The 26,037-nt window shown below is 38.0% G+C and overlaps 1 protein-coding gene across 6 annotated transcripts in view; it reads left to right on the forward strand.

The window, feature by feature from the left end:
• The window catches only part of TBC1D5 (TBC1 domain family member 5), a 366,944-nt gene that overhangs the window by 29,474 nt on the left and 311,433 nt on the right, over nucleotides 1-26,037 (forward strand). The gene's annotated exons all lie outside the window — the stretch shown is intronic.

The following is a 26,037-nucleotide window of genomic DNA, read 5'->3' on the forward strand; positions in this document are numbered from 1 at the left end:
GCAGGATGTATTGTAGCAATCATGTTAATAATTTACAAGGAAAAACTGCACTCTTGTAAAATCTAAAATTGTATCCTTGTGCAGTGTAATCAGGAATTCACCAATAGCAGTGAAAAATACTTCTCTATCCACCAAAGATTGATCTAGTTTATATACATTTGTTTATTTAAAACTATCAGAATTTAGAAAATCATTGTAGTTTCATAGGTTTGTCATTTGTTTTAGTGACTTATTGTTTAGGTTATTTTGCAGAATTATTTATTTGCTGATTTATTTATGTATTTCATTATTTATTTATTTGATTATTTAGTAAATTATTTATCTGATGAATTATTAATACATCTTCATGACATGCTTTAAATTATTTATAACTTAATTTTGAGTTTATTGCTTTTCGACGCTGCATTGTTACTGACTAGTTTTGATTTTTTTTTCCTTGGTTCTTGAAAATTAAAGTACTAGCTCTAAGGCAAAAGTATATTCTTTGCAGAATCCATAGATGTTTTCAATGAAGTAATTTACCATGTAGATACTAATTTTGCTTAGCTTTATATTGCTTAATATCACTTTTCTACTTATTGAGCTTTTGCTTCTATAATTTCATAGATGTCTCAAGATCAAATGAATGACCTTTAAGAAGCAAAGATAAATGTTTACTTTAAAACATGTAGAAATAGAGTAGTTCTGTTTTCCTCTTATGTAAGTACTCTTTAAGTATTCTTAAAGTTAACTTGAGATATTTTTCTGCTAATAAAATGGATGTTTTTAAAATGAGACTCTTGATATTTGAACTAATACATTTAACTTCTAATAAGAAAATAGTATCTTCACGTTAATAACTCATGTGGAGAGTTCCTTTTTAGCAGCAAGGTTTTAAATATATGGGGAGGAATGGTGGTATCTTCAGGCACATGCAGAAGAAGGTGTGTGTTGAGGTTGGAAGGTGGGTGGTAGGGTGGGTTTTTTCACCACAGTTTTTTTGTGTGCATAGGAATTTATAATCTCTGAAAATGCAACATGTCTGTGTTGTATGTAAACTACTCTCAGGTTCTGTGTTCACAAAGAATCATTCCTACTGCAAAACATATTGTTGTGAAGGCTGGTTTTGCGTTGCTTTCTTTTGCCAATTAAAAAGGTCTGAAATCTCATCTTTTACTCCAGAGAGGCTTGGGTGAATGTATAAAAGCAAGGTAAGGGGCCAATTTTAGGCTTTACCTATGAGCACCAGCTCTGTGGAGTTTAAAACAGGTGCCTGCGATCAGAATTTGACTCGGTGTCAATACTGACCAGTGGGTTTTTCAGGACCAGTGAGCCTCTTAGCTGAAGTTGCCCATTTGACCTCAGTTCCCAGTGAGGGAACTTGCTGGGCGGTCGGAAGGCACCTTGCAGGAGAGCAGTGTGACTGACAGCCCTGTCTCGGAGCTGAAATGAAGAGGGCAAAGCAGCAGTTCCGCTGCAAAAGTGCCGTGTGCAGAACGTGGCCTTTATTCTATGTTTAGCGCTTGAAATGAATTGCTATATACTTTAAAGTTTTAACACAGCATGGAAAGGCTGCATTGTACATTTCAAGTTTCAGTGCTGTTGAAATACAGTAGAAATGGCCTCTGTAGACAGGTTTCACTATAGAACTTAAATTATGCATGTGTGTATCCAAATTCCTTATTTTGAAATATTGAATGTATGAATATTTAATTTGTATCTTGCTTTAGTATCTTCATATGCTTGCCTTAAAGGAAGCTGTTTCCTTTGATTTATATACATGGATAAAAATGTGTGTACAGTATGTATCAATGGTTTTTTCTCTCCACTGTGTTAGATGAACAGCTTTGGATAATGATAGCTTCTGATTTTTATTCTGCAGCTTGCTACCATAGTATAAAACGTAAATTTCTCATATTTGTTCTATTAATCTTACTTGAATTTCAAATTCATTTGCTTTCCAGAAATATTTTCTTAATTACATACGTTAAGAAAAGTATGTTGCAGATCTTAACGATGCAGTATTTTTGGTCTGTGCACAGTAACAAAGCTCTGAATATTATTATTTGGGGCAGAGTTCCAATCTGAAATTTGCATTTCTCCTTATTTGAATGTTTTCACTGAAGCTGAGAACTCCAAGGGAGTTCTTCAACATATACTAGTTTATGCGACATGCTCTATGAAATTTAGTACAGTCACTCTTATTTCCTTGTGTAAATGAGGTCTTATTGTTGAGTAAGACCTATTATAAGCAGTTACAAAGGTAAGTGCTGTCAATGCATTCTGCCACCAGTTTCTTGGAGTATGAAACACTTCCTGAAAGACGTGCTACTACTGTTATAGGGTAATATAACGTAGCTTATGTGTTGGCACTGAAAGTAGCTACTTCATAATGATGACAAGTGAAAGTACAGCCAAAGGTCACATTAAACAAGAGATTTCTTTCACACCTCATCCATTTTCTGGATGTGGAATGAAAATAGCTTTGTTCCCTATACTTCAGTATTTTTAAAAAGAAGTTATCTTGAAATAATTTTTTATGCCTTGTGTGTTGCTTTCTCCATGTTTTACGAGGTGGACTGTGGAATTCTAGCATGCTAACCTTGGTGCTACAAAAGTGTTTGAAATGAGCCTAAATTCTGGGTGCAGTTAGACAACATAAGTAGTATTTAAACTCACTACAATTTTTGTTTTGCTAATTTGCTTAAAGGCATGGCTTTAAGTTCTAGAAAAGGACTATTAATGTGCAAAGTGGTATTTATATTGATGTTGCATGACTAACTATGGTGTTTGTTTTTTTTTTTATCCCTTAAGAAAATATGGATTTTTTTCTTAAAATTGCAGTCCGTTGTTCAAAAATATAAAAGAAGTGAACCTATCTGTGTTGACAGACTGTTTCTTAGCTGTGTTTTAAAGAGATCCTGCCAGTAATGTGAGAGGATAATCCACCCTGTATGCTCTATCAGTTCCCCATTTTACACTGAAACGGCCAACCAGGATGCTAAAATAAGGTGTCATTTTAAAAACTTGAATAGTCAAGTATTAGATAATGAAAATGAAGCTGACTTGTTTCACAGGGAGTGCTGGTTGAGAAGCCTAAATCTGGTGTATTATTGGTAGGTGTATTTCTGTTCTAATCTAACTCCATAGAAATCGCAGAAGCCATATTAAGCTCTTCTTCAATTTATTCCATACAGATAAAAGAATTTTCATCTCATGAGTCATATATTTCCTGTTGTATCTTTAATACAGCCATTTTTAGTATTTTTCTTGCCTCTTTCCTCTATTGGTATGCTTAGAGAGTCCGTGTGTAGGAGCTTGTTATTTCACCCGTGAGGCAAGGAGGAGTTCAAATCAATAGCAGTGTGTTGTTGACACTAAATGATGTTTCTTCTTGCCACAATAAGACTTGATTTTGTCATCCTCATGACGCTAACTTGCTTCACAGAATAGGGGTCAGCACTCTCTCAAATCAAACTTTGCAAGTATTAAAAAGTCCTTTGAAGGAATTACTAGAGAAATACTCCAGTATTTGGAACCAAACATGTGCATTGGCTTTGTAAAACGAATATCCAAGCTGTTTCACTTTGTAGGGAAGCTGCTTTGCAATGCATTTTGGAAGTCTGTGTTAAAGAATGTAGGATTGATCAGAGCTAACGGTGATGAAAGCATGATGTTTTGAAAAGAAGTGATTCAAACATTATTTAAAATATAAGTTGACATAAAATATGGATTGTAGTAAGACCTTAGCTAAAAAAAACCCAACAAAACAAAAAACCTCAAGGTAGTAGAGGTAGAAAAATCTTTGCAGCAGTGTCTAGAGAAGATGTCTGCAAGTAGGAGAAGGTACAGCCAGCAAGATGTTACCACGCTAGGTCTGGGAATGTGTTCTATAGCATGGTCAAAAAGGAGCAAGCAGTTGTTCATGACATGAACTAAGGATCCCATTTGGAGACAGGAGCTGTAGAAAAATGGGAATTGGAGAGGAAGTAGTGTAACCATGGGAAGCGAGAGTGTGATGACAGAAACACACAGGCATAATATTAGTATCAACAGTGGGTTATTAAGATGCACAGGGTCTTTTGTTTTGGACATCTGAAAGCAACAGCAGAGGTGAATCATCCTAATATATTATAAAAATACCCGCCTCCATACAATGCATTTGTACATCTATATACATAACTTTCATTGTATGAAAGATGTTACAATTTTATCTGAAAGAACGTTAGAAGATATTACAGCTGCATGGTTAAACATTCACATAGTAAGTTGTGAATTTTAACTTGAATATTGAACTGCAGCAGCCTGTTCTATGAAAGCCTTTTAACAGTAAGTAGCTTTATTACTAGCTACACACACACACACATAGCTTTTCTATTTGCACTATTTTCATTGTTTTGTATTTTTATGCAAAGCGTGCTCTCAGATGTTTATGGTGTAAGCTGCAATCTAATATTTTTGGGGTTCGCAATATCTCCCCTTCTCATTTCTTCCATATGATTTTCATAAAGTCATCTGATAGAAACTATCCACATATCACGATGACCTTTCCTGGAGAGGAAATGCCTCCTATTTTGAAGGCAGTGAAAAAAGTCCTCATGGGAATTACAGTAACTAGTTGTATTTCAGTAATGGTAGAATATTATATAAACTTCAATATTTGCTGGATTTTTTGAATGTGTGTTAACTGCAGGAAAATGAGTAGCACCTAAAAGATGACCAGCAGCTTCAGACATGTAGCTCATTGAGTTTCTCTACCTCAAATCCAGAAAGATTTTGATAATTCTCCTTTTCATTTAAATGTGTTTTGATGAGTTAGGACAAGTCTGTATCAGGAGCACTCTGCCAGTTTATTTATACTAGCAATACACATTACCTCAGATGCAACTTACTAGCAAGGTGGTAGTCAGAATAGCTTAGTCTTGTTCATGCATACTTCACTCTGTCTCCAATGCTGAGAGAACATAAAAATCGATTTTGTTAGTGTAACATATCCTTATTTTTATGAAGTTAGCACACTTGTGGAATACCACCAGCATACTCTATCCTGCCATGCGGTCTTATCAGAATTGTTAAGATGCCTACCAGAAAGAGCCTTAAACAAAGAGCCTCTAACATCTTGTCAGCAATACAGTGAAGATGCAAGAAGTTCAGTGAAGAAGGCTGTGCCTAGTGTGGTGACTTGTCTCTACTGAAACATGTTTTTCCTTTCAGCTGAAATTCTGATCTGTAAACATTTGAGTGTAACTTACGACAAGCTGATAGTGGCACTGAAGTTGATGAATATATTCTCTTACAACATTATATTTAGTAAACACTAATTTTAGACTATTTTCTTTATCCCAGGCTTTTGCATTTGACATATGGTTATAGCTGGATTTAATGTTCCTTACTCTGTTGTGAGGATCAACAAACATTAAAAACATCCCTTATAGTGGTTGCAAAAACAGCAAAAGATATAAAATGCAATGAGCTTTGTTATTCTCCTTTTTCTGGTTGTTGTTTATATTGCTTCTTGTGAGTGTGTGTGTGTGTGTAACTGCCGTATTTCAGTTGACTAGAATTTTCAAAGACCTTAGGCATCTGGAATTGTCCCATTTTATCATATTTATGTCATTTCTAGCATTTCATAGAAAAGTTGGGAGGTTTTAGATTCATACTGCAAAACAACTTTTGTACTATAAGTTTTAACATGAAATCAATAAGATCTGTGGATTCAGGTAAGCAAGAATTAAGTCCTTTTGGAATTATGGTATCTATTGGTACAGATATAGTTGGTGCATATGAGTGATCTAGAAACCTGATGTATAAGCTCTTTGAAATTTCTTCTGATTTGCAGCCAACAAATTAAATGGTTGCAATTATTTGACTAGATAGATTTACTTTTTTCTGTTTCTATACAGAACTGCTTTTCTTTCTGTACTATGCAACTCCTTGCCATGGTATGTCTTCTTTATCTCTATTAAATAACTATTAAAGTTATCGCTTCTATAATTGGTTCAAAAAATAATTTTCTTAACATTTTCACTCGCAATTTATCAAGAGTTCTATTTGGCTTGCTATGCCTACTTGTTCTTAATAAATACACACGCTACCTGGGAGTGAATGTAAAAATAACTTGGGAGTAATAAGTATATTTGGTAACAACCTGAAAAAAAGTCTTTTTTTTTCTCTTTAATCACCTAAAATCTACAGTATTACTCTTGAGACTGTTTCTTAGAGAGAGATGTTATTGTATGCATGTGCATGCAGTACATTCTTAGAACAATTAGTAAAACTACAGGCACATCTGAAGGCATATTCTGCATTTTCAGTGAAACATATTTTGAATAAGTAGCTGATCTATTGAGTAGAGTTGTCCATTGATTCTAAAGATATTTTTTTCTGTGCTCAGACAAATCAAGATGGTAATCATTTAGAATTTCTTGCCTTCATGAAAAGGAGTGATGAATAATATAATTGGAAGGAATGCATGAGTCATGAAACAGGGAGCTGGGCAATCATGGAAAAATTCACTTTAAAAACTTCTGCTTACCAGGATCTGTACTGTGAGTTCAGTTCTCTGTAACAAAATCCACAAATTACAATGGTAGAGGTTTTAATAAAAACCTTGGGTGGATGAACAACTCTTTAAGTCAATTTGAAAACTGTTTGGTGGGTTATAAAAAGTTCTTTAACTTTCTGCTAAAATGATTGTGGATATAATGATCAGAAGACACTCTGTGTTCTGACCCCTGTATGAATATGAGAGCAAAGTATCTTAAGATATGCTATAGTTAATATGGAGCGAATGTAGACCCTACGGTCCTGAAAGTATCTGCATTACTATAAACCAGCTTTTAAGAGCTGTTAAAATATTGATAACTTGGTAGAGCACTTCAGAAACTCTTACTTCTATTTCAGATGTAGATATGTGTAGCAAGTCAACATTTGTACTCTTTTTCTTGGGTGTACAACTACATGTAAAAGAGAATAAAACCAAGTATTGTTACTAAATAAATGGCTTAATTTATCATAGCTCCACCCACAAAAAAAACCCCTTACCTATTTTGCAGCTTTTTTCCCATACTAAAATCATCAAGCATGTATTAAAAAATTGCTAGGTAGAATCAAGTACCACTTCTGTGTCCCAGGCAAGACTCACGTAACCAGCAGTTGTTCTCCCTGCAGTGACCTGGGCTGGGCAGCCTAGCACCTGCCTGTTTTCTTTTCAGTGACCCAAGCCAGATTTATTGAAAACCTATTGCTGATGTTTTCCCTGCAGTCACTCGTGATAATTTCTTTTACATGCTACAGCTGTTTTTGAAAGATCTCTTCTTTTTTTCTTTTCTGACTTCCTCTTGCAGTAAATTCAAACAGGTGATTTTTAAAATCACTGGGTAGTGTTGACCATAGGACTGGTCTGGGTGTCTTCTTTTAAGGCATATTATCAGCACTATAGAAAAAGGGCAACTGAGATTTACTTTCCAAAGGAAAGTTCAATCTCACCCGTAATTCTTATGGACAAAGAATCCTGACCTTGAACTGAGTTAACCACGTTCACTTATCTTGTGAGAATCAAGGTGAAGCTGTTGGTGGTGGCTTGGGACAGGGCAGGGTTCAGAAACGTTCAGAAACAATAAAGGAGATATTTTGCTTTGTGAACTAACACTATGAAAAAATTATGTGGCAAAATGCTCTAAATGAGAACAAGAGGCTGTTAATGATGTAAACCTATTAATTACAGGATTAAGCTGACCTTGGGAAAGTAATATTGCTAAGTAGTGAAACAGTAAAGTATGAGTTTGCCATTTGGGGAGAGATACACCTCAGCTTTCATAATCATTGCCAATGGAAATTTTGGAAAATCTTTTAGAAAAACGGATTTTTTTAAAAGTAAAAAGGAAAGTCTTTTGGTGTTTTGTTTGTTTGGTTGGTTGGTTTTTGTTTGTTTGGGGTTTTTTTTGTTTGTTTTTTTCTCTTAAGACATTTAAATACTGAAGTGAGCCAGAGGTTCTTGGTTCTTTGCATGTTTTATAGAGACTATATTATAGCAGAGATTGTGCACCTTGCTGTTAGTTTGCAGTCTTATTTGGCAACTCCAAAGCAGTTTATGTGGGCAAGTGATTAAAAAAAAAAAAATACTCTGGCTACTACTGAGTGACTAGAATTTGCCTTAGCTGGAAATATAGATGATACGCATAATATGAACATTTATCTAGATCAACATGAACTGCTTTTTCAGTCATCTTTGTTGTGGGACAGCTAGTCTAGTTTTTGTTGGAATTAATGGTGCTCTGCAACATAAATGGAAGCATAGTAAGGGTGATGGATTGGGAGAATCGCTTCAGAAACTGGAGAAGGTGGCCTTGCTAAGCCCCTTTCCCTAGTCACATGTTCTTACCACTTTAATGCCGACTGTTGCGTGTGTATCCATGCATTCTTCTGCTATGTTAGTTGTAATCTTTATTAATTTTCTGATCTGACTACATTAGTGCTAGTTCAAGGAAGGACTGATAAAAAGACAGTTAAAAGGGATAGGAGGCAGTCATGAGCCAGTGCCTAGGCATGGTGTTAAAAACTACTGCTACCAGGAGCATAAAATGCACAGGGTAATAATTGCTTACTGTTTCTGAAGTTTATCTTGCTGTATTTTGCAACAATAGGAGTGCAAATTATAACATGTTTGATTACTTCTAACTCTGATTTACTCATTTCTACTTTTGTTGATCTTCTCCAGAAAGTACATCATCATTTAAAAAACTCATAGGTACAAAAAAAATTAATGCAGACACCTCCCCTTCCCTCATATTGTCTGAAAAAAGAGACATTTGGCTCAGTATGATAGAGCTTTTCTTAAGTAAATTCCCTGCGATACATTGTTTCTTCAGTGTTCCAAAGTTGTTTAAGGTAAAAATTTGCGTAATTTGCAAGGCTTAGTTGGCGTCCTGAGTATAGAAATTAAAATGTCGATGTTGTAATTTTACTCATATATACCTCCATTAGTTTACCTGCCTTGTAAGGCTTTGCTTCTCAACATTTACCAAAACTTTTTCCTACAAAAGATTTCTTTGCAGTTCTTGTGCTCTTCTGGCACAAACAAGAGTGCATGTGCAAATTCTCTTGTGTTCAAAACTCATGCTCTAGTTAAATTCAAGTTAAGTGTCAATGTGTGTGTCAGTACACAGTGTCAATGTGTGTGTATGTTTTGACTTAAAATAAATGTTTTTATATGGTTATTTCATTAAGATCATGATATCAAGTACCATGTTTTGTTCACATGATGCTTTGATTCTTAAAAAACCCCAGAAAACAGAAAAATGCATGTGACTAAATGTTTGAAGAAATATGGTTAATACAGTGATTTGGGAAGACCTACATTTACAAGCTATTTAAAGTCCTATTGCTGATTCTATATAATTAACACTAGTGGTGTATAAATATTTGTTTAATACAAATTACTTGAGCAAAAATGTTTATGGTTTCCCATAAATCAAATTACAAAACCACAGAATAGTTGAGGTCAGAAGGCACCTTTGGAGATGATCTAGTCCAACCCGTCAGTTCAAAGCAGGGTCAGCTAGAACTGAGGACATTGTCTGGGTGGGTTTTGAATATCTGCAAAGGTGGAAACTGCACAACTCCTGGACAACCTGTTCCAGTCTTTGATTATCCTCACGGTAATTTTTTTTTTCTTATTTTTAAATGGGATTTCTTGTATTTGTATCCGTTAATTTTTGTTTTCTGGATACTACTGAGAAGAGTCAGCCTCCATCTTCTGTACTCCCTCCCATCAAAAATGTGTAGAAATAGATGAAATCCCCTGAGCCTTCTCTTCTCGAGGCTAAACAATCTCAGCTCTCTCAGCATCTGCTTGTATTTCTTATAGTTCAAACCCTTAATCATCTTTCAGGCCTTCTGTTGGACATACTCTAATAGATTCGTGTCTCTCATTCTGTGGAGCCCAGAACTGCATGCAGTACCCCACAAGTGTATCACCAGGGCTGTCTAAAGGGGAATAATTACCTCCCTCGACTTTCTGGTAATTGTCTTCCTAATGGTCTTGGCCTTTATTGCTGTGAAGACACAGTGCTGGCTCACGGCCAACTCGGTGTCCACTAGGATGCCTGGGTCCTTTTCTGCAAAGCTGCTTTCCAGATGCTTGGCCCCCAGCCTGTAGTGTGGCACATAAGGTAATTCTTTTTGGTGATAGATGTGAGGCTGACCAGTGTGTAGTTCCATGGATCCTCCCTCTTGCTCTCCTTCAAGAGAGGAATGGCATTTGGTTTGCTCAAGTCCCTAGGACCCTGCCCTTTCCAAGATTACTGTGAGTGGCCTAGCAATGAGAGTAGCCAGCTCCCTCAGCACTTGTGAGTCCATCCCTTCAAGGCCCGTGGACTTGTGTGCATCCAGTTTGTTTAAATATTCCCAAACTTGATCCTGCTCCACCTGGATCAGTCTGCTGTGCCCTGGACTTTCACACTGGTTTCATGAACCTGGGATTGCTGAAGGCTCATCCCGCCAGTAAAGGCTGAAGCAAAGAAAGTATTGAGGATCTTGGCCTTACACTTCAGCGGTAGACTCACACATTCCCTCGTCTTCCTTTTGCTGCTGATATACCTGATGCTTTTCAGATCCCTTGCCACATTCAACTGGGCTTTGGCTTCCTAACCCCATCCCTGCATATCTGGACGATGTCTCTGTATTCCTTTTGGGTTGCCTGTACCTGCTTCCATCTCCTGTACACTTCCTTTTTGTGTTTGAGTTCTGCCAGCTGCTCCTTGTTCATCCATTGAGGTCATCTACCACGTTGGCTTGTTTTCATGCTTTTTGGGATGAACCATTCTTAAGCTTGAAGGAGGACATCCTTGACAATTGGTCAGCTTTCCTGGACCCTTCTCTCCACAACAGTCTGCCATGGGATTCTTCCGAGCAGATCCCTGGACAGTTCAGAGTCTCCTCTACTGAAGTCTTGGGTTATGATCCTGCTTTTTGCTTTTTTCCCCTCCTCTCAGGATGCTGAATTCCACCATCTTATGGTCACTGCAGCTAATGTTGCCTCTAGCTTTTATATCCCTGATCCGTTATTCCTTGTTTGTAAGTATGAGGTCCAGCAGAAAGCCTCCCTCTCAACAGCTTCTTGGTAATTTGTGTCATAAAGTTGTTGTCAACGCACTCCAGAAAACCTCTGGATTTCTTATTTTATGCTGTGTTGTTTCTCAAACAGGTACTAGCATGGTTAGAGTACACCATGAGGACCAAGATCTGCTAATGTGAGGGGAGTCATAGGGAGTGTTACCCAAGGGATTGTTTTACTTGTAGATTAAGTTGTTAAAGTAGAGAAATAGTCCCTTTTCAAAAGGGAGAAGGGGTAGAATATATAAATAGGTTAGAAAAAAACTCAGCACTTTCTTGTCTGATATTAGGAATTGGTCATTGGCCTGATTAGGTAGAAGGGTTTTGGGCTAGAGATCTTGTCTCCAGATACTGTATATGAAGCAAGAGATTAGTGAATATTTTGCTAAAAAGCTTAGAAAATTGCAACTGAAGTATTATTTATTTCCTTGTGTATTATTAACAGTGCTTCTGTGAAAACATGATCATCCTCACTATTTCTTTTTGACAACCGTTTCCACAAAAATTTCTACTAACAGATGATTAAAGATATGGAAGGAAGACTGGAGGAGGAAGGAGTCATATGGAAGAATTGCCAAAAGTCCCATGATGCAAGGTTTCATTTTTGTTACTGACTATTTTCTAATATGCAGTCTTTTTTCAATCGTTCACCTTCAATTATATATTATACATATATTGTTGTTGGAACTACAACTGATGTTTAGTGATTTCTCTTTTATTTATTTTCTTTTTGGAAATTTTTAGAGTAAGATGGAACATGCCGGAGACCTTGCATTTGATGATATTTGAGCTTCAGAAGTTGCAATGTTCTAGCTTTCTGACATTGTTCTCAAGTAGATAGTGTGCTCGTAATCTTAATAATTTAAAAACAGCAAAGACAGCTGAAGTGCATTCCATTCATTCAGTACAAGAGGCGTTACTTGTTCCATATGGTTGTGTCTACCAACCTGTTAGCTAAAACGTGATTAGAAGTTGAGTTGCTTTCTCTCATGCTCCTTTGTTATGCTGATTACATACCCATAAGACTGGGAATTTCTTTACATACAGTATGATTTTTCACTGCACACTTATTATGCCTTTTATTTGTTCTATGAAATAGCAAAATGAAGTGGTTTGCATAGCACTTCTTTGTGCAGAATACTGAAAAGACCATAGCATATGCTGGTGTTGGTCAAAATGGCTGTTTTATTTCAGGGATGGGCTATACATCCCCCAGGATGTGGGCAACATGAATGAGGCCTGTTTCTACTACTACTTAATAAACCTCCTTTACTCCCTTAGATAATGTCACTTCCTATCTTATCTCAATTTATTTCTGTTTCAGTCTTTGAGGATGATCCTTATGTGTAGAAGAAAAGAAGACTTTACAGGAGCATAGACCTGAATGTCTACATTCATCTCTGAGTTGTGATAATGAAAATTTTTCTCCAGAATCAGACTTTTACATGTTTCTGGCTTGACTGGACTGGCTAGCTGAGTGACTTGCATGTTAAAACTAAAAATCAAACAATCAAAAGTCTCCTTCAAGAGGAGGTGGAAAATAGGTTATTTTTACTTCCCCCCCCCCCCCCCCCCCCCCCCCCCCCAAGTATTTCTAAGTTGGTGTGGTTGACTTACTAATGAAACATCTGGGAGTGAGCTGCTTGGTTTTGGTTTTGTTTGGGTTTTTTTTTCTTTTCCCCGCAGTCTTCAGGTGGTTTGAAGCCCTTATGACAATTAATTCAGATGACTCGGAGGTCAATTCAACATCTAGTGACAGTCCAGACTTTGGTTTGCAACCCTGAATCAGATCAAGAAATGGTCTGATTCTTAATAGCTTGCATGGATTTTTACAGACATTGTTTTATAGTTGGTATTTTTGCTTAAAATTATTTGCAAGCACTGGTTTTGGAAGGAAAACAACTCGTATGAGCATTTTCCTAAACAGAAGTGTCTCATTTGTTGTAGTCTGTTGAAAATTTCTTGTTTAAGCTTCCTATTCAGAAATGTACCTAGCAGGATTCGTAACTTTGTTTTACCTTCCATACCTTGTAGTTACCTCTGGTTGCTATTTTTTTGTGGATGGTGGTCAGAGAAGGGTCTTTGGTAGCTCAGGTTAAAGTGCAGGACGTTGAACCTATGCTTCCTCCCAAAATGGTAATGGTGGGTGCGTTGTTGATTTGTATACCACAGAGAGCCTTGCTGTGAGAGTCAGAAGATACCAAGTTTGGTTCCTAACTCACTGCCACATGTGCTCTACAGCCCTCTTCTGCCTCACTTTCTTTTGGTAAAGTGGAGGTGACAGTTTTACTGAATGGAAAAATGGAGATAAAACTTGAGTGTTCCTTTCTTCTTCCTCATCTCAAGGTTTTGTCAGAATGTACAAATAGCTGTGATGAAAAAATGTGAGAAAAGGAAAGTAGATTGATGGAGGTGAAAAATCACGCTATGAGTGACTTAAGAGTGAGAAAATCTGTGAACCTGTGCCCCAGGTGAGGCTGTTTTGTCAAAACTGACATTTGCTAACATGATTCTTCTTTTGGGGTAAATACAATTATAAATTTACCCAGTTCTCCCTCGGGACATTTCTTAAAAGCAGACATACTGACTGTAGATAGACCCAGAACTGATAAGCACGTGAAGAAATGCAGTTCGTTTCTTATGCACTGAGAATTGTGTATGAGAATTTCTTATACACTTACCTGGAATTCTTGTGCAGGCAGTGAAGATTTCAGTGACACTTTCTAATTGTTTAAATTAAGGCTGGTTTACTTTCCTCATTGGATTTAATACTTCTCACCCCTAATTTTTAATCTGTGTCATGGTTTAACCCCGGCCAGCAACCAAGTACCACACAGCCCCTCGCTCACTCCCCCTCACCCAGAGGGATGGGGAGGAGAATCAGAAAGGAATGTAAAACTCAAGGGTTGAGATAGGAACAATTTAATAGGTAAAGCAAAAGCCACACATGTACACAAAGCAAAACAAGGAATTCATTCACTACTTCCCACTGGCAGGCAGGTGTTCGGCCATCCCCAGGAGAGCAGGGCTCCATTGAACGTAAGGGTTACTCGGGAAGACGAATGCCATAATGCCAAATGTTCCACCCCTTCCTTCTTCTTCCCCCAGTTTATATACCAAGCATGATGTCCCATGGTATGGAATAGCCCTTTGGTTCGTTTGGGTCACCTGTCCTGGCTGTGTCCTTTCCCTGTTTCCTGTGCCCCTCCAGCCCTCTCACTGGCAGGGCCCAAGAAACCAAAAAGTCCTTGATTAATATATATAAACATCACCCAGCAACAACTAGAACCATCACTGTGCTATCAGCATTGTTCTCACACCAGAGCCAAAACACAGCACCATACTAGCTACTAAGAAGAAAACTAACTCTATCCTAGCTGAAGCCAGGATACTCTGCACTTTTTTACTTTAACATTTGAAGAAAATTTAATACTTAAAATGTGAGAAATGTCATTTGAGAAGTTCCTGATTAGATCAACAGCTGTACTTAGATTTTAATCAGAAAAGGATCAAGTATTGCATCTTGTTTTCTTACAAAAACTGTTTCAACCTCTACATTGGCCTATTATTTTCTGCTACTAGGTATCACTTTGGAACACTTTTGCATAATAGCATGAACAAACTCAGGAAGTGAAGTCTGGACACATAGGTTTTTTGTGTTTGGGTTTTGGGGCTTTTTTTGAACTTACAAGGAAACCTGTACAGCAATAAAACTTCACTGTATACTTGCATTCAATACTTTTATTAAGGGAATTGGTATCCAAATCCATTTTTCTCCAAGTCGAAAAGTCTATGCACTTGTTCAAGACAGATGCCATAATAAGTTGGCATCAAAAGTTAAATGAAAAAAAAAGCTTCCTGGATCTCTTTATTTATAGGACCCATGTCCCGGTTGTATGAGCAACAGGCAACGTACTTAGTAATTTTTTAAAATATGACCACAGGTACGTACTTTCTTATAAATCTAGATAACTGACTCCAAGGGCAAATAACTTTTTCCTTAGTGATCAGATGCTGGGATCAAGTATATTTTTATCTTTGGTAGGCTTCCCAAAGTATGTTCCCTCTGTCTACTAAGACTTGAGTTCTTTGAAGTCTTTTTTGGCCCAGCTGCTGAGGATAGTATAGATATCGATACTTTGCCTGTGATTTAGTTTCTCAAAGTTTTGTTCTGTTTTCAATATTGCAGAGTTTTTAGATTTGGGAGTGTTTTAGAGCATCCCTTGCCATAGTGATTAAAAAATGCAGGTCTTATAACAGTGTCCATTCTCTTGAAAATTTCAGGAGGTTGGGTTCAGCTTGTGCTTGGTTGGTTACAGCAGATGATGATCTGTTTTTAAATGAAGGAAGGAAATACCCTACTGTGCAGTAAAATTGGAATACAGATTTTACAGTCTTACTAAAAAGAATAATTGATGTTTCAGAAATACAGAGGATGATTAATTGCTTTCAAATAAATAATATTAAATTTATTGTATTTGTGATTTTTTTTGTGTGTTAAAAGTTGTGTGAAAACATATATGTATGTCAGCTCTTTTGGATTTGTAGTTCATACTGTACTTTATATTGAGATTAATGATGAGAAAAAGGGTAAGGCATTTTTGTTATGGGCAATTTATTTCATTTCAGACTGTATTATCGTTTGGTGAAAGCCCTATTGATTAGCCTTTGTAGCTTTACAGAGGTTTTCTTCTAAGCACTTAAAGTTTGAGTTGTCTCAGTCCCATAGGACTGAGAGAAAGCTGTTAGTACCATGAAAATCTCCTTCTGTATGTTTCTAACAGCTTGAAGCTTGTTCTTGGAATGCAAAATATTAGCACGTTAATGTTATTAACCCCTTTAGTACAAAATGCTTTAGGAAGTAAAAATATTTTTGTATCTTCAAAGTCCGGATTGTTTCTTCTATGTGAGTACAGTTTCTTAAAGCTGAAAAATGTGTTGCTGTGCAACAAACAGATGCTGCTCTAACAATGCAATACATTATGTACCAAAAATGATCTTGGTTTTAATCATAGATGCTGATTTAATGAGAGAAGACTAGCTTACATCAAAAATGGATTTAGGGTGTGATTTTGTTTTCTCTGTGTTTTCTCTACATAATTAATAGGAATATGGTACCTTATATATTCTGTTTTAAATTTGAAAGTGTACTTTGGTTTTATGCCATTTTATACTACAGGTTTCTAAGTCTGCCTTGTATCATGCTCTTCTTTTAATTGCTTTTTGTGATATGAACACAAGGGCATTAGTAAATCTTGTATCTTTAATGTATTTCCTCAAAAGGTGTTGCTTTTTTACAGAACAGAATTCTGTTCGTGCTTAATCCATCCATTTTGCCCACATCTCCTTTTTAATTTATTTTCTGAATGTTTTCTGTCCAGTGTTTTCATCATGCATCTACCATGTGGGACACGTAAGATGTTTGTCTGTAACTAACGTTAGTTTATGGATCAGAAAAACAATGCTAATCAATATCTTCAGACACTGTCAGTTCTTTATATCTTGAGAACACGCCTGACCCCCTGGGAGCATTTCATTGTTGATATCTGTTCAGTTTAACTTTCATTTTATTCAGCAGATATTTTGTAACGCAGTGTTAGTTGCTAGCTCTAATCCTCCTATCACCGATACAAATTTTGATTGACAATTTTACTTTTAGATAAAGTCAGATAATACTATACTTGGGGGGGGCAGGGGGAAGTCTTCATATTGTGTTTTTAATTCCACTGAACCCAGCAGAGTTAAATGTAGTTTGGATGCACAGGGAAGAATTAATGATTGGAAGATACAGAGTTGGTAAATTATTTATTCTGGCCCTGAGGAAGCTGAAAAGCTGAGTGAAAGACTAATAAATCATTTGTGGTAGTGCTGGTTGTCACTTCCAATTATTTTAGACGGTTTTGTGATAAACTGCAGCACCTGCTAGATATCCCTGCACCATCCCTTGATGCTTGCAGTGCAGCTTGTTCAGTCGATTATCAAAGGCAAATTTGTCTAAAGTTTCCTCAGGTTGGAAAGAGAATTACTTTCCTCAGTCACCCCTTCCCCCATTTTTTAAGCTGCTTTTTCACTGCATGCATGAAATAGATAAAATCTGTGATTTATTTAGAATTTTATTGACATAATGTACATTCAGATATCATCGATTGAACCACTGAGGGAACAGGATGAGGGGTGACGTATCTGTGTGAGTGTAAATGTACCCTTGAAAGGCTGGCTTCCTTTCATCTTTCTGCAGAAGGTATTCATCCTCAGATTTTGAGGATTGTGTTGGAACTAGTGCTGAAGTTACAGAGGAGACAGACTTCCGTATCAGTTGACTTTGTCACTTGTTAAACTCTTCTACTGCTTTTATTCAGAAAGTCTTCATTTAAAACTATAATTGCATGTACAAAGTCCCTATTGATCCTCAGCATGCAACACTTGAATAAATAGATTAAAGCAGAGGAAAGTAGCTGGAAGACTGGAGAGAACATTTAGAAAGAGCACTGGAGTGATTTTCAAGAAGGAGTGGGAGCAAAATGTTGGAAAGCTCAAGGTTGTTTGTAGAAAAAGGCTGAAAGTAGGATGAATGATGAAGAATGAATGAACTGGGACGGGTTAGTGGAAGGCAGCTGTTTCTTTATGCCACTGATAATAGCATTGTTAGGCATTGTCTCATTTAGGTGCAGTCAGACCACCCTTTTCTCTGAGGCAAAAGAACCAGGCCTACCCTGAAAATACTCATCTTTCCCAAATGGAAAAGTGGTAAAATGTAATGCCATTCTATCTGCGTTTCTTGTAAGCTTCTAAATTGGTCATCTCAGAAAGATGTCTCAGAAAAGAAAAGTTATAGAAAGTTGAGCTTTTTGTGTTGTCTGAAGGACAGGGAGGAGGGAGTTCCTGGTTGTGCAAGCACTCATGTATTCCATTTCTGCTCATCTTGGGGAGAGGATGGCAAAATTTTAAGATTACATTTATTTAAAAAATTAGAGTGCATCAAGTAGTCAGCTTAAAGGTGTTGATTCTCTTCCATGTCTCTGTTACTGGCGGAAGGGTGCATCTTGCACACAGTGCTGAAAGACTTGCTAATAAATACTGAATGCTATAACTTAACAATTATACAGTAAGTTTTTATTATCTTTTCCATTATCTTCCTAACCTAATCCGGCCAAATACCATTGAATTCTAAACATTCTGAGTCAATACAATGTACAACTCCAATCTGTGGAAGGTAAAAAATTCAAGAGCTTTTTAATATATATTTCCTTTTTTCCATTAGTGATCCCGGCTTGGAATTTCAGGTGAAATCTTTGTCATTGGAAGTGGTGGTATTTTAACCCAGATAACTAGTTCAAGACAAATCAGAGAAGTGACCATGCTGACTAAAACCAGAATTAAAAGAGCTTTGTTTTCTTGCTTTAAATCTTGTTCAGACAGACTTATTTTTTTCATTGTGCTCCTGTACATCAGAAAAGAATCAGATGGAAATACCAAGCACAGTCACCTTGCTTCCTCAGATGGCTTCAGTACGGAGATACCTGCAGAATTGCAGCTCTAGATCTGTGAACTTTAAGAAAGCTCCATGAATACATCTGTTCCGAGTTCCAGAAAGTAGATACTAGGTGCCAGAAAAACATACTAAGCTCTGACAAGGTGTTCTTGTTGTCTGGGGAGACAGTTTTTTTTAAATTTGGTTTCCTGGAAGCTTTTGTTATTGTATCAGTGTCCATTATCTACAACCACTGGTGACAGTATAGAAAGGACAGGCTGTAGGACCTAATCTGTATTATTATAATTGCATTGCTATTAAAGAGTGCTTCGTTAGGCATTGTGTATCTGATGGTAACAGAAATGAATGGAATTTTTTGTACAGCTTGAATCAGTCATTTCTTCATGGTTTGAACATCTAGACATACGTGGATGCTAATTGTTGTGTTTTTACTTTCTTGTGTTCCCAAAGAAAGGTGGTGTCCATAGTAAATGTTGGTTTTCAAGTAGAAGTACTTTTGCTGTAGTAGTTTTGTATTTATTTATTGCTAAACAGAATTGGTACATTTGTGCGTTTTTTTAAAGCAACTACAGACCTTAACATTTACAAAGTTAGTAATTTTTATAGTTTTGCATGAAAATGGAAAATCAATTAAAGTATTTTTAGGACTTCTAAAATTCCTATTTTAAAACTAATAAAATTAATTCAAATCCAATATATGTCCAGTTCATGTTAAGTGCACAAAGATAGCAATAGGTAATTTTTTTAAACGTAACATCATTTACAGGGTAAGTTTGCTGGGTATATGTTAAAAGAGGAAGAAATTAAAAAAATGCATTTTGAAATGAAAATGGATTTATTTCATGAGATATTGCTTATAATAAACTGAACTGTTAACTGTGCTTAAGAAAAAAAAATTATCTTTAGACATACTTTTTTCCTTAATTTAAAACATAAGAACAAGTCTTCCTGCCTTCTCTGTTGGTTTACAACTTTGAAAGTCATTGAACTCCCCCTGTCAAAAAATGTGGAAAAATCAGATATGATATTTAGCGTGTCACAGTCTGAGATGCTGGATAAGTCATTGAGCAAACTATTTCCAGGTTTTCAACCTATCTTTCGGATTTTTTTATACCTTTGGCAGTGAGGCTTATGGCAACCACAGTGACTCGGACCGAACATACTTCTAACCTAGTCATCTTTCTCCAGCCTGTCTGAGGAATAATTCTTAAGGAGAAGTTTGAGGAAGTGCGTGACATTATTTCCCTCATATGCTATCCTGGAGATCTGAAAGCTTTTGGGCAAGGAGAATCACTTTTTATCCAGGAACCTTCCTGCTCCCCCACCCCAGTTTTCTCTTTCTTCCAAAAATGTGCTCACTTTAACCTTTGTAAAGTTTTAATGTCTTGTGGCAAGGAGTTCCATGGCTTGACTTTTAACTCTGTGAAGAAATAGCTCCTTTTGTTTGTTTTGGAAATGCCACTTAGTAACTTCATTTAATTTTCCCTTTTGGTAGTTCTTTGAGATTATAGCAGCAAACATACAGAGTGATTTATCTTTTGTTGTTTTTATGTAAATTAATTTTCATAAATAGTTTTATGCCCTAAAATTGATTGCAGATATTTCAATTTTTATTTTAAATATGTTTTAGAAGGAATAATATTTAACTTAAGTATTTCAGATGTGTGCATCTTTACAGTATGGCATTTAGCTTTTTGACTTGGAGATGATAAAAGATAGATAGGATCAGTTATGTGGGCTTCCTTAAACAGGAAAAGAAACTAAAGGAAATTTTTCACAGTATATTATCTTTTCATAACAAAGTTTTCCACAAAATACTCTGTCAATTAACTTCACAGCATAGGTGAAAGTACTCTTAGAAAGCTGTGATTATTTTACCTTTTAAAAACTTCCTTATGTTATGAAAGAGAAAGGAACCTAATCCATTATGACTTCTATTGAATATCATCCAGGATGAGGCAGACAAAATATTCTATAAGCAACTGGGAGAAGTCCACAATCGCTAGCCCTTGTTCTCATGGGGGACTTCAATTTCCCACACATCTGCTGGAAATACAGTACAGCAGAGAGGGAAGAATCTAGGAGGTTCACGGAGTGTGTGGAAGATACCTTCCTGACACAGCTGGGGAGGGAGCCAGCCAAGGAAGGTGCCCGCTGGACCTGTTGTTTGCGAGCAGAGGAGGACTGGTGGGTGATGTGATGGCTGGAGGCCGTCCCGGGCATAGTGATCGCAAAATAACAGTTTTCAGTTCTCGGAGAAGGAGAGGGGTCAGCAGAGCTGCTGCCTTGGCCTTCCAGAGGGCAGACTATGGCCCGTTTAGGAGATTGGTTGGCAAAGTCCCTCAGACGGACACAGTCCTGAAGGGCAAAGGAGTGCAGGAAGGCTGGACATTCCTCAGGAAGGAAATCTTAAGGCGCAGGATCAGGCTGTCCCCATGTGTCGGAAGACGAGCTGGCAGGGAAGAAGACCAGCCTGGCTGAACAGAGAGCTTTGGCTGGAACTCAGGACAAAAAGGGAGAGTTTATAAAGTTTGGAAGAAGGGGCAGGCAACCCAGAAGGACTACAAGGATGTCACGAGGTTATGCAGGGAGAAAATTAGAAGGGCAAAGGCCCAACTAGAACTTCATGTGGCTACTGCCATCAAAGACAATAAAAAATGTTTCTATAAACACACTGGCCACAAAAGGAGAGCTAAGGAGAATCTCCATCCCATATTGGATGTGGGGGCAACATGGTGACAAAGGATGAGGGAAAGGCTGAGGTACTTGATGCCAGCTTTGCCTCAGTCCGTAACAGTAAGACCGGTCGTTCCTGGGGTACCCAGCCCCCGAGCTGGAAGACAGGGACAGGCAGCAGAATGAAGCCCCACAATCCAAGGGGAAACGGCCCGTGACCTGCTGTTCCACTTCAGACACACACAGGTCTGTGGGGCTGGCTGGGATCACCCAAGGGTACTGAGGAGGTGGCAGAAGTGCTCAATGAGCCGCTTTCCATCACTTATCAGCAGTCCTGGCTAACCCAGGAGATGGCTGGAGGTTAGCGAACGTGACATCCATCTACAAGAAGGGCCGGATGGAGGACCTGGGGAACTACAGGCCTGTCCATCTGACCTTGGTGCCGGGGAAAGTTATGGAGCAGATCATCTTGAGTGTCATCACACACCACATAGGTACTCTTCGCTGGTTAAGTAACTGTCTGGATGGCTGGGCCTGAAGGGTTGTGGTGAATGGAGTTACATACAGTTGGTGGCCAGTCACCCGGGGCTCAGTATTGGGGCCAGTTCTGGCTAATATCCTTCTCAGTGATCTGGATGAGGGATCAAGTGCACCCTCGAGCAGTGTTGATCTGCTTGGGGGTAGGAAGGCTCTGCAGGGATATCTGGACAGGCTGCATCCATGGGCTGAGGCCAACTGGATGAAGTTCAATGAGGCTAAGTCCCAGGTCCTGCAGCTGGGTCACGACCACCCCACGCAGCACTACAGGCCTGGGGAAGAGCGGCTAGGAAGTGCCTGGCAGAGAAGGACCTGGGGGTGCTGGTCGACAGCTCGCTGAACATGAGCCAGCAGTGTGCCCAGGTGGCCAAGGCCAACAGCACCCTGGCTCCTATCAGAAACAGTGTGGCCAGCAGGACTAGGCCAGTGCAGTGATCACCCCCCTGTAGTCAGCACTGGTGAGGCTTCACCTCGAATTCTGTGTTCAGTTTTGGGCCCCTCACTTCGAGAAAGACACCAAGGTGCTGGAGCGTGTCCAGAGCAGGACAGCAAAGCTGGTGAAGGGTCTAGAGCACAAGTCTTATGAGGGGTGGCTGAGGGAACTGGGGTTGTTTTTAGCCTAGAGAGAAGGAGGCTTGGGGAGACCTTATCACTCTCTACAACTACCTGAAAGGAGGTTGTAGCGACAGGGGTGTCTATCTCTTCTCCCAGATAACGAGCAATAGGACAGGAAGTAGCCCCAGGTTGCACCAGGGGAGGTTTAGGTTGGATTTTTGGAAAACTTACTTCACTGAAAGGGTTGTCAAGCCTGGGAACCGGCTGCCCAGGGAAGTGGTTGAGTCGCCATCCCTAGGGTATTTAAAAGACACATAGGTGTGGTGCTTAAGGACATGGTTTAGTGGTGGACTTGACAGTGTTAGGTTTACAGTTGGACTTGATGATATTAAAGGTCTTTTCTAATCTAAACATGGATTCTATCTCCATAAGTTTGCTTCTTAATTGTCTTACATGCATTTCCAGAAAAAAAGGTGACATAGAAGAGCTTTCCTCCAACAGACAGTGATTCGTCTTTGCGTACTGCAGAATCAAATAATGTAGTCAAGGTAATTTGGGTGCTAAAGGCAAACTGTAAAGTAAAGAATGTTATTCCTGTTTTCCTTAAAAAAGAAGAGTGTGAATTCCAGATTGCTGGTGAAGACATGTTGATTCGTTAAACTAGACTGCATACAGTGATTAAAATATTGATTTAAAGACAGTTTATCACTTCTATAAATATCTATGTAGTGCGTTTTCTTTTCCAATTCAGTTAATTTTAGGAGCTATTCCCAAATATTGAATCCTTTTTCACTGCTGTTGAAAATAGTGATAAATTAATAGAGTTAGTAAGCCTTACATCACTCATAGGGTAATTATTGGAAAGTATTTTAAGACTTGTGGTAGGAGTATGTCTGGAAGAATATCCTGAGGATAGCTAACCTTGATTCAGGCATGGGAGGTCATACATATCTAATTTGCTGTAGTTCTTTAGTATATTTCTACTGTAAGGGGTAGGAGGAGTATACTGTATAGAGTGCAATCAACTGTTCAAAACAATTTTGGCTAAAAAGCTGTGGAACACAGTAGAAGATAGAACTGAATAGGAAAAAAAAAAAAAAAAAGATACAGCCCTTTGTCTTTCACATTAGACCAGTTTTTAAGTCTGTCATGCCTGTCATTTAAAGCAGGTATCCAGAAAGCACAGCAAAGGTATTTGCCAATGAAAAGGGATTCATGTGTGAAGACGATTGTCAGCTTTTTAGAGTTCACTTCCTTGGAATGACAGTGTGAAGTGAATGGTATAAAAAGAGGGCTAAACTTCCACTAGTAATAGTAGGGAGGGCAGTAGGAACGTGGCAGCTGTTGGCAGACAAATGTAATACAGAGGTGGACTGGGATTTTGCCTCTCTGCTGAGGTCTGATGCCATCTTCCCCATAGTGGTGTTGGGCAGTGATCCAGCAGTGCAGTAAGTACTGTCTTCTATCACTCTCTTCCAAGGGAAGAAGTGTTATCAAAAGAGAGTCTTGGTTTGTATTAAGTGTTTTAAAAACATTTTGATGTGTAGGTTAGCAAAAGCAAGAAATGTACTTTGGTACTTGGTGCTGATGCTCATGGTGGTTGGTACATGCTGGGAATGTTTATTTTGTGGTCTTGGACCAATCCAAGAAAGTTCAGTCCTTCATGTGAAAGAGTTTTGTCTTTCTAATCATAGGGAATTTTCTTCCCCATGTAACTCTGGGTAGTCATTTAAACTGAAGCCAAGCAATTGCACAGAAGAGAGAGCACAAAACCAGCGTTTTACGCCTTGATCTTGAAATATGCTGTAGCTGATGATGAAGATATGAATAATTGAATAACTTCTAGTCATTGCTAGAATGGAGTAGAGTTTTCCAGCTAAGAGAAGAGGTGATAAGTGTTTTTTCTGCAGATGCTGCCAAATACTAGGTTAGCATCAACGAAAAATGTAAGTGTGTTGCTAAGCTACAGGGTAGATTGACCAATTTTTTATTTTTAAAAAAATGCCTACTAAAGTACTTTTTCAGTTGTTTTCTTTTGACCATTGCCTAGCCAGTCTCTTCACAGGGTTCAACATCAGCCAGCTGTTCGTTTGTGAGGTGGTTCTCTCCAACTGCTTTAAGGTGGTGGCATGGTCAGAGGAGGCAGCTGGAATGGTGTATTGGTACACTGTTAATGCTATGCCTGTGTATCAAGTTCCAGAACAGTTGCATGTAAATCTTGAGAAGGAGCAGAAAAAGAAATGATACTTTAGAAATTTCACAGATGAGGGACTACTGGGAATTGTTTGGAGTTTGCTACCAGAATAACTCAAATCACTGTCATTCAATCACCAGGACTTGTCACACCTTTTAAAGTAGGTGAGAGTTCATCATTAGGCAAGAGCTGCTAAGATATACAGAGTAGTGAAAGTTAATATTTTTCCTCTTCATTGACAAAAAGATCATTCAGAAATGCTGTGAAGTGCTTTCAGTCCCTTGCTTGGTGTGAAGCTAAATAAGCTGGTAGTTGGCCTGTGTCAAGTCATGTCATGAGTGTCTTAGGGACAGGTAACGTTGTACTGAGGAGCAAACTACCACTGGTGATGTTGCTCGCTGTTAGATTACTGAATATTTGAATGGGGAAGGAAAGATTCTTCAGTTACTGCACTGTTTCTGTCCAAAGTTACATAAGTTCACGACTTTGCCGTGGGGGTCACAGATCTGGGATCATGGGAGTCACAGTCACATAGATCAGATTTGGAAATCTTTACGTTACAGTCCAGAGCTTCACAAAAAAAAACACAAACAACAACTTGCTGAAGATTGAAAGTGTGGCTGGTTGCTACTTGTGGAAATGAGCAAAATAGTTCCTTATTGTTGCAAAACCTTATATATATATGCCTGATCTTGATCATGCTTTTATGTATTCTGCATTGAGAAAGATAATTTTTGGAGAAACCTTTTGAGGCACATGCTTCACTGTATATCACTGCAGTCAGTTGGTTACCAGCATGTATGCTATCTAAACATTTCTCTGTCATGAATAATCAGTTACCACCGTGGATATTTCTTTGAGGAAGAATTGGATGGTTTCCTGGATGCTGTTGGAAAGACTCCCTAGGCTTGTGGTGTGGCCCCAGCCCAGGCTTTGAGACATATGTTTCAATTATAATACTTTGCTTTCTGTCAATTAACATTTTAATTTTTGGGTGCTATTTTATTTTTTAATTTTTCAGAAAACCGGTGTTAACTAATAGGGAAGTTGGCTGTTTTGGTGGGCCTCTATGTTTATGTGTGGGGCTGAAATACAGTGATCATTTCACCATGGTTTCATCAGTACTGGAGTTTCAGGATGCCCTTGACCCTTTCTGGTGTGACCTCTTGTTGACTGCTGCCTTAAGATGGTAATGTTCTGTTAAAGGCACTGATTGGGTTGCAGTGATCTTAATTTTGGCATCTTGCTTCTCTATGTAGATTTCCACCAGACTTTCCTGTTTGTTTCTTCTAAATGCCTCCATCCTGCTGCATGGTGTTGGCAATAGATCTCTTGTGGGCTATTTTCAGAAATAACAACAGTCAGACTAAGGACAAAGTTGCATTGTTCCTCCAGACTGTTATTTTTCCCTCTAAAGATTTAGAAGATTAAATTTCTGATATGGAGATTATTGGGTAGTATTTGAACACTAATTAAAGTACTAAATATA

The sequence above is a fragment of the Falco punctatus genome (genome assembly GCF_963210335.1).
Source record: "Falco punctatus genome assembly, chromosome: 4".
In the NCBI taxonomy this organism is placed as follows: Eukaryota; Metazoa; Chordata; class Aves; order Falconiformes; family Falconidae; genus Falco; species Falco punctatus.